Source organism: Mustela putorius, unplaced genomic scaffold (genome assembly GCF_011764305.1).
Source record: "Mustela putorius furo isolate JIRA1106 unplaced genomic scaffold, ASM1176430v1.1 tig00003854_pilon_pilon_pilon, whole genome shotgun sequence".
NCBI classification, from domain to species: Eukaryota; Metazoa; Chordata; class Mammalia; order Carnivora; family Mustelidae; genus Mustela; species Mustela putorius.
In genome coordinates, this window is record NW_025422006.1 from 2,465,414 (window position 1) to 2,481,212 (window position 15,799).

At 35.8% G+C, this 15,799-nt stretch overlaps 1 protein-coding gene and 1 non-coding gene across 3 annotated transcripts in view; one reads left to right on the forward strand and one right to left on the reverse strand.

The window, feature by feature from the left end:
- JAK2 (Janus kinase 2) overlaps positions 1–15,799 on the reverse strand; it is a 136,128-nt gene that overhangs the window by 109,512 nt on the left and 10,817 nt on the right. The gene's annotated exons all lie outside the window — the stretch shown is intronic.
- Positions 11,691–11,798, forward strand: LOC123387545. The gene has a single exon (XR_006601988.1). It is a non-coding gene; the product is annotated as a U6 spliceosomal RNA (small nuclear RNA).

Genomic DNA, 15,799 nt, shown 5'->3' on the forward strand with positions numbered 1-15,799 from the left:
TGTACAATATAATAACTGTCACACATGTGGTTATAGAATACTTGAAATTTAGCCACTACTACTGAGAGATGAAGTTTAACTTTTAATTGTATTACTTTAAACTTTATAGTCACATGTAGTTGGGTAGTTATTATTAGACAGCACAAATCTAGGATCTTAAGGTAGGAAGTTAAAATAATCAAGTAGTTCAAGACCAAAATGGAAGGAGAACACAAATAGACAAAAATGGGAAAGGAAAATGGTAGAGCAAATACTGCACAATGAAATATAAAGATCACAAGAAGCTGCTTTGAGGGGCACCTGGGGGGCTTAGTCAGTTAGCCACCTGACTCTAGATTTCTACTCAGGTCATGATCTCAGGATCCTGAGACTGAGCCCCAAGAAGGGCTCCACCTTCAGCAGGAGGTCTGCTGGTCTCTCCCTCTGCTCCTATCCCCACCTATCCCCACACATGCATATGCAGTGTGCATATACACACTCTCACGTGCACACTCTAATAAATAAATAAAATCTTAAAAAAAAAAAAAACTGCCGTTTTGATATGACAAAGGGAACCTGTGCACACTGTAAGTGGAAATGTAAACTGGTATAGCCTCTGTACCCCAGAGACCACTGAAATTGTTCAGATTAGTCAATCCTCAACATGCATACCTGGCCTCACCCGATGTGTTCCACAAAAACCACAATAAAGCTTCCTGCCTACATTTCACCCCCTCTCTCTACCTCCTGACTGACCCTGATGTTTCCCTTTGTGGCCCTTCTTGGCATGGTATAACCCCTCCTTTTATTGGAATCTCTGAGTGTAACAATTATCTTATCAATGGTAATTATCTCTTGATTTATTGGGCTCACCATACCGGAATAATAAAATCTACATTTTAAACTACATACCTACAACAAACTACAAAATAAAATCTAAAAGATACTACCCATGATAACATCAAAAAATGAAATATGGAGAGATACAGATGATGAAAGATGTTCTAATTTAACATGAGATGAAAAACTTGAGAAAAATTAAAGAAAACTAAATAATTTTTATGGACTAGATTTTAGTAGAAGATTTTAGCTTGCCAATCTGTCAGTTCTCCCCAAAATGATATACAGATTTAATGCAATCCCAATCAATCCCAATCAAAATCCCATCAGCCTGGGTGGCTTAGTGGGTTAAAGCCTCTGCCTTCGGCTCAGGTCATTATCTCAGGGTCCTGGGATGGAGCCCTGCATAGCATCGGGCTCTCTGCTCAGAAGGGAGTCTGCTTCCTCCTCTCTGCCTGTCTCTCTGCCTACTTGTGATCTGTCTATCAATTTATCAAATAAATAAAATCCTTTTTAAAAAGTCCCATCAGGCATTTTTACAAAAATTGAGAAGCTAAATCTAAAATGTACATAGAAATGTGAAGGATTGGGACGCCTGGGTGGCTCAGTTGGTTAAGCCAATGCCTTCAGTTCAGGTCATGATCCCAGCGTCCTGGGATGGGGCTCCACATTGGTCTCCCTGCTCAGCAGAGAGTCTGCTTCTCTCTTTTCCTCTGCTGTTCCCCCTGTTTGTGTGCTCTCTTTCTCTCTCTGTCAAATAAATAAATATTTTTTAAATGTTTAAATTTTTTAAATATTTAAAAAATATATATAAAAGAAATGCAAAGGATCTAGAAAAGTCAGAACAGTTTTTAAAAGGAGCAAAGGTGAATGATTTATACTACCTGATCTCTAGATTGTCTATAAAACTACAATAATCAATACATATGGTATTGACATAAGAATACACAAATAGATAAATGAAATGGAACAGGCAGTCTAGAAATAGAACCACACACACACCATCAGTTGATTAACCTTAGAATTATAATGGTTTCTTAGATAAGACACAAAGTACTAGCCATTTAAAAAAAAAAAAAAAGCAACAAGTTAGATATTACTAAAGTGACAAGTTAGATATTACCAAAACTTAAAAGTTTCTGCTGACGGAAAGACTGTTGGGAAAATGAAAAGACAGGGAGAAAAATATGTGCAATATATATCATACATCAAAGGATTTATATTTAGAATACAAAGAAACACCGATAATCCAATAATATAAAAAAGACAAAAATATTTGAACAAACTTAACATATGGAGATTTTAAAAAACTGCCCAAGACCACATGAAAAACTGCTGAATACCACCAAATCAGTGAAGTACAAATTAAACCATGAGATACCAACACACACCCATTAGGATGGCAAAAATGTAAAAAGACTAATGACACCAAATGTTACAAAAGTTGTACAGCAACTGGAATTTTCATTCCTGATGGGAATGTAAAAAAAATGAGCAACCACTTTGAAAAACTGGCAGTTTCTTACAAAGTTATACATATGAAAGGGGACTTTAACTACTTCCATCTGACCTTAGTCTGTATTTTCCAACTGACTAAATTCTTTCCAGCTTTTTTTCTTAACTCAGTCAAAAGACCTGGGGCAATGGGGCAGTAGCATCCTGTGATGGGAACCAAAACTACCCCCTCAAGCAATAATGGCTGCCATGATGCCAGCAAGACCCTGGGTGACTGACTCCAAGACACTGATCAACTTGACCTTTACTGCCCACATGAATGTACTCACCTACCTTTGTCCCACATTTTCCTTACATAAACCTTTTCACGATTTGGGAAACAGTCTTTGAGACATTGGCCTGCTGTCCTTCCAATATTGGCCTCACAAAATAAATTACTTTCATGTTTCACCACCTCTCATCTCTCTGCCTTTGGATTTTGTCAGCACTGAAGAGCAGAACTTGTCTGTTTGGCACCTGCAGGGCCAGATGCTCTTGCACCCATTGGGCGCCAGATATCCACACTATGATGCAGTAATTCCACTCTTGGCTGATTTAACTATGAAGTGGCATTCTTTTTGTTGCCCTTTCCTCCTTTAGGCTATGAGGAATGAACATACTATGGTTAGAGCTTTAATAGCCCTCTTGCAACCACAAGGTGATCCCGCGATGGAAGTTAAGGGTAAAGTTTGGAAAAAGAAAAAGACAGCTGGTAACTAGCTTCCTGATAATCATGGAGCCAAATGTCCAGCATAATATCTTCTTTTACTGGAGAGAAACATAAATCCACTATTACTTGCAATTTTCTGTATATGCAGCCAAACCAAGTCCAAAATGATGTGCTTCTCCAAATCTCAACTTTAAAACACTTTAGTATCTTCCTTAATTTGTTCCTACAGTGCTTTGTAGCTTTTATAAAAATCTTACACATCTTCTATTTTGTTTTTCTTTTTAATCTATTACAAATAATGTTTAAAATATTTTTTCCCACTGTTTATTATTAGTAAATAGAATGCAACTGGTTTGTGTGACCTGATACACCCTAACAGTTCAGGTAAATTCTCATAGTAATCTTCTTAGTTATTTTGTGGATTCCATGGGATTTTTTGGAATTGTTTGAATATACTATCTGTGAATAAAGACAGTTTTCTTTCCAATAAATAAATATTCAAAATGTTGGTTTTATTATTTTTTAAAAGATTTTATTTATTTATTTGACACCCAGAGAGAGCACGAGTAGGCAGAGAGGCAGGCAGAGGGAGAGAGAAGCAGGCTCCCTGCTGAGCGGGGAGCTGGATGCAAGGCTTGATCCCAGGCTCGATCGAAGGCAGTCGCTTAACCAACTGAGCCACCCAGGCGCCCCTCAAAATGTTGGTTTTAAAAATAATTTTTAGTATATTCAACTTCTTTCCCAACAGAATCAAGTCTCTGAAATAAATAACTTAAGGAGCCACCCTTATAATTATACCAAATTAATTCAACTGAATTACAACCAGTAGAGTTGATTCCTTAGAATAACAAATGGTAAATTTTACTTATCACGTTCTGCTTTGTCTTTTTTGAACGGACAATAAATCTCTGTGATGCAATTTAGCAGGTCTTATAGCTCTTTTACACTATATAAGGAAAAAAAATCCAAATAAATTAATCAAATCATGTGAAAAGGGCATTTAATAATAAGAGCAGAAACTACCTATAAAGTTGAATGACCTACTGTCAAACAAAAACAAAAACAAGGGGCGCCTGGGTGGCTCAGCGGGTTAAAGCCTCTGCCTTCAGCTCAGGTCATGATCCCAGGGTCCTGGGATCGAGCCCCGCATCGGGCCGTCCGCTCCGCGGAGAGCCTGCTTCCTCCTCTCTCTCTCTCTGCCTACTTGTGATCTGTCTGTCAAATAAATAAATAAAATCTTTAAAAAAAAAAAAAAAAAACTTTAGTAAATAAATCTTTTCTTGGAACTGTAGCCTTCCCAGGACTCCCTTATCCTCCATTTATGCAAAGTATTGCTTACATGCAAACCCAGTCGAAAAGATATGTTATCTTTAAGGCCACAAAGGTTCAAATCAAAAGAATTTCCCACAAAAGCACTTTGTTTTAGAAAAGAAATGCACCCCAAAAGATACTCCCTCACCATTTTTAATCCCAAGGTCTGATTACTAATTCTAGCAGTTTCTGATAAAAGAAGCAAAAATACTAAGGCACAGCACAAAAACAGACTCTCACTCTTTAAGCCTGTTGGATCCTCTTAGCTCAAAATCACAGAAACTAGTCAAGAAAAAAGTTATGAACAGAAAAACATATAACATGGATAACTTTCCCTCTGTTCCTTATCTACAATACCATTCTAGAAGACAAATGGTTGTCATCTCCCAAATCCCTCATCCTAACCCAATAAGCCTAGAAAATTCTTGGAGAATGGTTTGAGAAAAGCAAAAAACCTATCACTAAAGCAGTTGGGAATGATATCTAAACACAATTTATCACTATTCATTTTCATACAGATTCTAGTTTTGCTTCTACAATTTAAGACAAAAATGTATGGTTGGGGCAAAATGTATGGTATGTGAATTACATCTGAATAAAACTATTTTTTTTTTAAAGATTTTATCTATTCGTTTGACAGGGAAAGAGATCGTGAGAACAGGAACACAACTGGGGGAGAGGCAGAAGAAGAAGTAGGCTCCTAACTGAGCAGGGAACCCCATATGGGGCTTGACCCCAGAACCCTGGGATCATAACCTGAGCTGAAGGCTCAACCGACTAAGCCACCCAGGAGCCCCAAAAGCATGCCTATTCTTAGAAGAAACATAGAGAATGTGAAACAATTCCCTCAGATACCTGTTAGCATCAAAACAAACTTTTGTTGTCTTTACCTTTTCTCATTCCTACTTCAGATTTGTTGGTTTCTACCAGATATATGGCTGCCAGACATACTTTTAAAGTTCATATTTGGCCAATTACATCTAATGCAATACCTCCCCCAAACTGTAATCAAACATCCAAGTACAGGGACAGCCAAGAAGTTACATAACATGAATTGCACAAGGGCAGAGTAAGTCCAATTTGAGCTTCTCATCAATGGTAATGGGAACATTATGTCTTCAACAGAAATCATCAGTAAGAACTTGGATCTATCTACTTTTCAGCAACTATTGTGAAAAAAAGGTCTCAAGATATTTTTTTATCAAATGTAATTTCCCACAGTAATGACAGTGACTGAGAACTACAGTAGTAGAATGCTACAGAATTAAAGTGCCTCTTTTTCTGTATCCGTACATTCCTCAAAGGCTAAACTAACACTTGAGGAATGACAGCTAAAAAGGTAACAGCAAGAAGTATCAATTATTTTTTAGCCTCACCTACTTTTATTTGTCACTTTAAGAAATTGTCTTTACTATACACTTCCATCTCAAATAAAAGGACTCTTTCCTAAAAAACCATATTCTGGTTTCTTATTTCCCTCAGTTTTTGCTTCTATCACCTCTTTCACTAAGTAGAATTGTTCTTTGATATACTATTAAAAATGTCTTAATCAGCCTCAGGCTAACCTTAAAACAACTCTGGTATACATTTCATAAAATATTTTTGTACTGATTGCTAACTGCTAATATTTGGAATATATTCTAATTAATTTGTTGAAATTTAGTTTTCTTTATGTTGGTTTCCATTATTCTCTACTATTATTTATAAAAATTAAAAGTAGAAAAAAAATCACTTAAAACCCGTGTTCACAGAATGGAGCTTATTTTGGAGAATATACCACAATAATCCGTAACTGTCAAAGAAACTTCCAGGTGATACAGAAAAATATAAAGTGCTGCCTTATGAATCCTTGACAAAAAAAGATAAAATATCAGTACACTGTGCTCACTTATATATTTCCCCTCTCTTTACAAAGATATTTTAGAAGTAATTCAACCAAAACCTAGATAAGACAGATATGTACCATGTTTGTTAGCTTATGAGAAATTCTGGAATTTTTAAACTTGTTGATGCCAAATTTTCTAGTCTAAATGTATTATTCCAATACTTTTCTGTTTACATAGCATATCATCTGACTTCATTCAACTAATCTCATATTCATTTACGCGTTCAACATTTTCCAAAAGAAAGATGTAACTTTTTGCCTCAAAAGCTCTTCACTGGAGTAGAAAGGAAATAATGTGGACAGATATAAATCAATACATAAAGTGTTACAACAACTGTAATAGAATACACATGGTGAAAGGACAGGGCTGTGTACTACCTAGATTTACCGCAAAGATTTACCTTTATTACTAACTGGACATTGGGGAAACTGAGGAATCTAACCTGAATTTGAGATTTCCAACTGAACAACTAGGTATAAAGAAAGCAATGCTAAGCACCAAGATAGAGAAAAGTAAGTTTGAAAGGAAAGTAGATTTTAGATATTTGGACTATGAAGCACCTATAAAACAAGTACAAGGAAGATTCATAGTAATCAGTTTGCTATATGAGGAATTAAGAATGATTTCCTGGTTTAGGGTTTGAGAGGCTAGGTAGGTGTCCAGTGTCACAATTCCCAGAGCAGGATGGAAGAATAGCTTTGGAGGAATGATTAATTCAGTTTGGCACATAATGAAACTGAGTTACCTATGATACATCCGGATTGGGATATCGTACAGGCAGCTAGATTCCTAAAAGCTAAGGGCAACATTATGTAGTTTTTGCTAAAGATTTTTGAAGTCATTAAGCATAAAGATACACGATATACAAGATGAGAAAAGGGTTAGAAACCAAATTGTTGCAGTCCAAACATTTAAGAACTATCTGGAAATGTCAGAAATGGGGGAACATAAAGAGGAATGTAGCAGATTCTTAAAAAGAAATGGTCAAGAAGCAGGAGAAAAGCTGGAAGTGTTCACTTTGTAAAAATTCACTGTGCTATATGTATACTTCTGAGTAGCGTGCTTTTCTGTATCTATCTTAATAAAACTAAAGTTCCTTTAAAAGAAAGAAAAGAGAAAAAAGAGTGTCATGAGATTTGTCAAATACTATGAAGAGGTTAAATAAGATAGAAACAGAAAGGGGAAAAATTCACTGAATTTAGCAATTAAGAAGTTAGCAAAAAAACCTAGGGAAAGGTACTGAAGGGTAAAGATAGTTTTCATTTTGAGTCATTATTTTTATTTTCTAACTCATGCATGGTTTTCAACTTAGAATTCTTACCCAGCAGAATAAAGTGATTTCAAATATTTAAATATTTCAAGTTTACCTCAAAAGCAACATTTCAGAAGTCAATTTCTTAAGATACAACATACCAACTAAACCAAAGGAGTAAATCAAAAAGATGACATCAGGTCCAGAAGATTGATCCAACCCTGGACAGTAGTGAAGTTACGTGCTGAGAGACAGGTGGTCAGCAGACCTAAAGCACTCAGCCCAGCAAGGGGACATTGGAAGGAAGACTTCAGAAAAAAGTGGGTACTAGGCTGCTTGAAAGAGTTAAAAACAAATACAAAATACAACATAACAACAACATAGTCACAGAGGATAAAGGAAAACTAGAAGTAAGGGGGAATAAGGCAATTCCAGTAGAAGAAAACTTGACAAGAAAGGTGATGAAATTATAGCATGTGTCTTGGCTCTGTAACAACCCTCAATATAATATAAGCACTGTCATTGCTTTGCAAATTTAGAACCATCTACAAAGCACTCAAGTGTTAATTATGGTTACCAGGCACAATGTAAATGTTCATCTTGATATAAAAATGCAAGTGCTAGAGGTGGAGAGCTGAAGGCAAGGGGGTGGCTAAAGAGAAGCTGGGAAGAAGTCCATTAATCCTAGAAAGTGAGAAATCAATACTGCCTACGATTTCTGGAAGAAATCAAGTTCTCAATATACTACTTCACCTTACGTGAAATGCATAATTTGAGGAAAGGGGAAGGGAACAGTGCTTAGGTGAAATCAAGATCGAACTACAAGAAATTACTGGTCAAGATGAACTCCTGAAGAAAAGGACTGAAGTGGGAAGAATAAAAGTTCTCATTGTAATGGTTTTTGCATTATAAACTCTTCTGTGTGATCTGATTTGTAGACCAACGCCTATGAAATATCTGGGTGGGGGGTAGTGGAATTTAAGAAAAGAGTAATGAGGAAAAGGAAATCAAGGCCGCAAGGCTATTCTTAAGAATGAAGAGCAGAAAAGAGACAGGATAGCTGCTGATAGTGAAAGAAGGGGATTTAACAAAAAACAAACAAACAAACAAACAAAAAAGCTAAGAGATCATTCTTGAGCTAATTCGAAAGAAACAAGGGAAAAACAAAGGGGGAAGGTGTTAGCCCTAGGAGGACAGGGACAGGATCAAGGGCACAGGAATACAACATAAAAGACCAAACAAACAAACGAACAAAAAAAACCAGAAGAACATGACCAGAGATTGGTACAATTAACCGTTCACTTCAGAGACCGTCAAACTTGAGATAGTAACAAGGTTCCCTTAGAATGAGGTTATAAGAAAGGAGTAATGGTGTCAAATTTGGATGACACTGCGGAGTCAGATATATTAAGAAACTTGGAAGTGTCTTTAGGTGAGTTCTTCACCTCGACAATGACATAACCTATGATAATGGCAGAAAAAAAGGGGTTTAGAGGAAAACCAGGTTAGATGCCAAAAATTCTCAACTAACAACATAGGAGTAGGCAAGGAAAGCACAGCAGAGGGCAACAGGAAGGACTGAGGATGATGTAATCTGTAACATACTAATCTCAAAAGATAAGATTTTTGGTTTTGGTATTAGGGTGATAAATATTACCCTTTGGAAGCAGCAATGTAAATACTTCCTCTACACCCTAGGGTAGATATGATGTGATACCTTTAGGAAAGGCAACATCAATGATACCTTTCCTAAAGGTATCACATCATATCTACCCTATCTATCTACCCAAGAGACTAATGCTATAGAAAACTGAATTTAGGGGTGCCTGGGTGGCTCAGTGGGTTGGGCCGCTGCCTTCGGCTCAGGTCGTGATCTCAGGGTCCTGGGATCGAGTCCCGCATCGGGCTCTCTGCTCAGCGGGGAGCCTGCTTCCCCCTCTCTCTCTCTCTGCCTGCCTCTCTGACTACTTGTGATTTCTCTGTCAAATGAATAAATAAAATCTTTAAAAAATAATTAATTAATTAATTAATTTAAAAAAGAAAACTGAATTTATAAGGGAAAGGGGAATTCGGAAGCATCCTCTAAGAAGGACTGGAAGGCAATCAGCTGAAAAAGTATAAACAGTAAGACAACAATATGTAAGGAAATATTTTCTGGCAGTCTATGACAATTCTGAATACAATGAAGTCTGTAAAATACCAATTTATACGAAATGCAGAGAACAGAGGAACACCCTAAAAATGTGATCAGAAAAATCTAGACTATGGGAAATTATAACCAACATGGTTAAGAAAGAAAAAAGAAAAAAGACAAGGGATGCAGGAAACATAGACTGTAAAGTTACAATGTATGGACCTCATTTGGCCCCCATTTAAAAAAAAAAAACCTAAAATCATTTTTTTTTTAAGATTTTATTTATTTGACAGACAGAGATCACAAGCAGGCAGACAGGCAGGCAGAGAGAGGGAGAGGAGGAAGCAGGCTCCCTGCAGAGCAGAGAGACCGATGCGGGACTTGATCCCAGGACCCTGAGATCGTGACCTGAGCCGAAGGCAGCGGCTTAACCCACTGAGCCACCCAGGCGCCCCCTAAAATCATTTTTAAAAGCCATTTGATATATGATATCATGATATATCAGGCATTCAGAAATTTAATTGCTTGCTGAATATTTAAAGATATTAAGGAATATAATGTTTTTAATTTTAAAAAGTGTTCCTATATCTTAGGGATGCATACTGAAATATTAATGGAAGAAATAATATGATGTCTACAATATGCTTCAAAATAACACAGTAACAGGGAAAGCAGGTAGCACAGAATAAGATGCTACAGGCAATAAGGACTACTGCAGTCGAGTGATTGGTGCGTAAGAGTTCATTGTACCATTATGTTTACTTTTGTATGTTCAAAATTCTCCCTAAGAAAAAAGCTTTTTAAAAGGATGTTTGCTATATTTCATCTATTATTTCTTATGAGTGGTTTCAGGTTACTCAATCAGAAAATTTCAGGAAATGAAATCCCAGATTTTATTTTGTATTTTACAATTCATCTCTCTCATACATTTAAAAGCAAAGGTTGTTCATAACATTTACTACAAAACTTTTTGTTTAAAGATTCTGATCTCTCAGTATAGTAAAAGTGGTATTAGGTACTGACAGGTTTTTTAAAAAGGAGAACTTAAAAAGCAACAGGTAAAACTGAAACTTTAGATGAGACTAAGATGACAGGGGGTATTTGATACCTCCTTATTTATCAGGATACCGCTTATTTATCAGGAGAAGTATACTAAATAACTTTTGAGCTTTTTAAATAAAAGTGAATATTTAAGTATATACGTCAAAAATTTTTAGGTTAACAATTTAAAGAAAAGATTTATAATCTATAAAATGGCAGGAAAAAAATTAAAAGGAAAAGCTGGCAAGAAGTTTTAAAGTCCAAATGTCAACAAATATAATAAATGTTAAATAATAAACCTATGAAACCCACCTTCTAGAAGACAAAGAACATCAGACTGTATTTTTTTTTAAGATTTTATTTATTTTTTTGAGAGAGAAAGAAAGAGAAACAGAGAGAGAGAGGGAATGTGTGTGTGTGTGTACAAGCAGGAGGAGTGGCAGAGGGACAAGCAGACTCTCCACTGAAGGAGTAGCCCAAGGCAGGGCTGGAGCCCAGGATTCTGAGATCGGGACCTTAGCCAAAGTCAGATGTTTAATCAACTGAGCTACCCTGGCACCCAGTGCAGATTTCCTTTTTGAAATCAATGTATATAGTGCTTAGAAGAGACACATAACAAAACCATACAGAAAAGTTAACCAAAAAAGGACATTTTTGTCAAGCTGACAGGTGCCAGATGGTACTAATCCTTGTGATTTTAAGCCAAACTAAAAGAAGGTAACTACAAAATATAAATCAATAAGTAAAAGAAACACCAACAGAAAAAGGAGCGAAAGATATGAATAGATCAACAAAGAAGATGGTAGGTCTCACTTGTAGTTAAGTAAATGCAAATCAAGATACCAAATCATATTCATCAGGTTGCCAAAATTAAGGAGTCTGAAGATACCAAGTGTGGATGAGAAGATGCAGAACCCTTCAAACAACTGGTTTTGGGGAGCAATTAGTCACATTTAACTGAGCTGAAGATACAACTACCCTACAAACCAGAAATTCCATTTCCAGTTATGACCCTAGAGAAATGAGTATACCACTGCATGATGTTCACAGTAGCATTATTTGTAATGATAAAAAACATAAATAGTGCTTCACTTCAACAGTACATACACTAAAATTAGAACAATACAGAGACCATTAGTATGGCCCCTGTGCAAGGACGGCCTGCAAATTCATGAAGTACTCTGTATTTCTGGGGAAAAAGAGAGAGACAAAGCAAGAAACAGGCTCTTAACTATAGAAGAACAAACTGATGATTACCAGAAGGGAGATGGACGGGAGGATGTGGGAAATAAGTGATGGGGATTAAGGAGTGCACTTGAGATGAGCACTGAGAAATGTATGGAATTGCTGAATCACTGTATTATAAACCTGAAACTAATATAACACTGTATATTAACTATACTGAAATTAAAATGAAAACTTAATAAAATAAAACAAATATCTAAATGTCTATCTGTAGAAAAAAATGGTATATAAATTACAGATGGTAAAAATGGTATATAAATTATATAAAAGTGGTATATAAATTATATAAGATTCTATATATATGGCCACTATTTCATATATTATTCATATTCATAATTTGCAATTATCATAATAATTTATAATTGTTCATCAATTTTATGAATGAACTAGAGTTTATCTCAAAACATGGATAAATGAATGTCATAAAGATAAGTGAGGTTTAAAAAGCAAGTTGTAGCAGATTGATATTTTTGCATGATACAATTTATTTAAGGTTTAAACCCATGATTTACTACCACATATTATTCACTGATACATATATGCAGTAAAAGTTTAAAATATGCATGCAAATGATACTAACTTCAGGCTAGTGGTTATGTCTAGTGAGGTAAATGGGGGAGACACAGGAGTAGGAATATGTAGATGAGCTTCAACTGTGTCTACAATATTTATTTCTTTAAAAAAATAAGATCTAAAGCAAAAAGTAGCCAAATATTGTTAAAACTGGATGGCAGATAATAATTTTATTTATAATAATTTATTTTATTTTAATTTCCCATATGTTAAGAATATTTCAAAAAATTTGTTTTCAAATATTAAAATGAAAAGGAAAAAAAAAGAAGAATATAGCCTTTGGGTTAGGATCCAAGTTTGAAATGGAACTTGGTTTGAATCCTGTCCCCTGTGATGTTTCTCTGAAATCAGCCTAATCCTTCTGAGCTCAGTTTTTATTTCTTAAAAAATAGTAATAATGGGGCACCTGGGTGGCTCAGTGGGTTAAACCTCTGCCTTCAGCTCAGGCCATGATCCCAGGGTCCTGAGATTGAGCCCCACATCCGGCTGTCTGCTCAGAAGGGAGCCTGCTCCTTTCCTCTCTCTCTGCCTGCCTCTCTGCCTACTTGTGATCTCTGTCTGTCAAATAAATAAATAAAATCTTAAAAAAAATAATAATAACAATGGCCACTACTTCATAGGATTTTTATAAGGATTAAATGCAATAAACTGAAATAACTTCACGTGGAGACAAGCACCTTCCTTCCTCCTCACACTGTATTAGACAATACTAGAGCTTTTCTTTTTTCCCTTTTCTTTTCTCTTTTTGATTTTCCTTTTTTCCCCTTCCAATCATAGAGACAGTGAGGGTGAAAAAAGTATGGTAATTAATGTATGCTGAAAAATAAAATTGCTGAGAAATGAAACTTCTCATTGAAGTTTGGTCACACTACTGCCAAAGTGGCGCCATCTTAGTTTAAATATTCCTAGAAGCAAAACCTGGTACAGGATTCAAAACAAAGGAGGTTAATTTAGAAGTTCAGGTAACAATGGCAGAAAAACAGAGAAATGGTATAGAGAAGGGAAGGCAGCCAATAAAACTGCACTCTTTTTTTTTTTTTTTAAGATTTTATTTATTCATTTGACAGAGAGAGATCACAAGTAAGCAGAGAGGCAGGCAGAGAGAGAGGAAGGGAAGCAGGCTCCCTGCTGAGCAGAGAGGCCCCCATGCGGGACTTGATCCCAGGACCCTGAGATCATGACCTGAGCTGAAGGCAGCGGCTTAACCCACTGAGCCACCCAGGCGCCCCTAAAACTGCACTCTTAAACCAGCTACCACAGTGGGCTTAATCCCTCAGAAAAGCTCTAAAAAACAGTGTAAAACCTGTCTCAGAACCATCCCACCCAAGGGAACAACTGGAGTATTTAGACAATAACAAACCCTGAGATTGCACCCAGAGTGTTAATTTCACAGCCCTTTGGGCCTGCCACATACCCCACAAGCACTGCTTCCTACATTTCCAAGAAGAGTTAGCAGGTTAGAGATGCAAATACTAAGGGAAGTTTCCCAAAGCGCAGTGAAGCTCTCAGGGGCTACTGGTGGATCACGTACAGCATCAACTACAGCCATGCTATACAATTACACTATTAGCAAAGAGAACAAAAAGAGAAAAGGAGATGTGGTCTGTGCTCTATTGACTACTTGATCCAGAACTTGCTCTTCCTCAACTTCTGCTTGAAAACTGAGTGACGCTAATTTTAATAATATTAGTTACACGTAAACTGACTGTATTTTCTTTAAAGAGAGAGTGAACATTCTTCTTTTGTCAAAAACAGAATGTCCTCCCAACATGGCATAAGAAAAAGAGAGTCTAGAAGTAACATTATCTAGAATAGAGAAAAATAAATTGAGGAAAAAATTTTTTAAAAAGATACAGCTTTTTAAGTGTTTTTATCTCATATTCACACCATCCAATCCATTAGGCTACACATTTTGTTTGCATATAAATATTAGAGGGAAAAAATGCCATAAAGTCAGAAATGGTAGAGACTATTATATTAAGTACATTTACCATGAAACCATCAGCTAAATTTTGTGAAGGCAGGGGTTTTGAATGCTTTAAAACCAAAGTACTTTAGTTGTGGGAGGGGAGGTATCACATACTTTAATTATCCAAAACCTAGAAATGCTTGCTAAAGAGAAAGGTCCTCTGAATTTGATATAGTAAACCAAAAGATGGTACATAAAAAGCAGTTGGTTATTTGCTGATCTTGCTTTATTTGTGCATACACAGACTCTTTCCTTATCTAAAATATGCTTTAAAAGCTGTATAAAAGCACTAATAGTAAAAAAGGACTAATGAAGGTATGTCTGGGATAACACGAGAATCTCACTGATTAGATAGGGACATGTGTATCACCTAAAAACAAGATTAAATGCAAAAGAGGGGGCGCCTGGGTGGTTCAGTCGGTTAAAGCCTCTGCCTTCAGCTCAGGTCATGATCCCAGGGTCCTGGGATCGAGCCCTGCATCGGGCTCTCTGCTCCATGGAGAGCCTGCTTCCTCCTCTCTCTGCCTGCCTCTCTGCCTACTTGTGATCTCTCTCTGTCAAATAAATAAATAAAATGTTTTTTAAAAATGCAGAAGAGGTGTTTTGTTTTGTTTTAATGCAGATCCTGTGAAATTCTATGTGAATTTGATAGGGATTAAAAGTTCTTACCATTAGGGATGGGATTTTTTTTTTTTTTTGCATAGTTTGTAATTCAAACTTTCCAGTAGAAATATTATACCAGGAAAGAAGGAAAGAAGTTAGTTCTTATCTTTAATTAGATTCTCCTTATTATTGGTGAATATAAGTAGGTATATTTGTTGTCCAAATATATTGGACAACAATATATATTGGTATATTTCTTTATGAAATTATGTTGTCTGTGGCTTTTTCCTATTTTTTTCTTTGTTGTATTTGTCATATACACATTTGTCAGAAAAATAACATAAAAATTTACCCCATCGTATATTAAAACTTACTATAAAAAAAACTATAACCAAAATAGTACTAGCATACACATAGATCAGTGGACCAAAACAGCATCCAGAAATAAATCCAAGTATATATGGGAACTCAAGGTAATAACGATGACATTTCAATACAGTAAAAAAAGACAAAAGGCACTAGCATAACAATACAACCAGAGTAAACGTGCTAAACTTATACTTTATATAAAAAAATAAATAACCTCTGAATAAATATTTAACAAAATAAAATACTTCCAAAATAAAGTATAAAATACTGGAAGAATCTTTGGGAAACTTTTACCTGAAACCAAAAACTTTGTTATACAAAATGAGAAACCCAAAACTCATATAACAAAAGTCAAACAAATTGACTGTATGAGTCCATATTTACTTTGGCTAATAAAGTGTTTTTTAAGGACACATGGGTAGCTCAGTTGGTT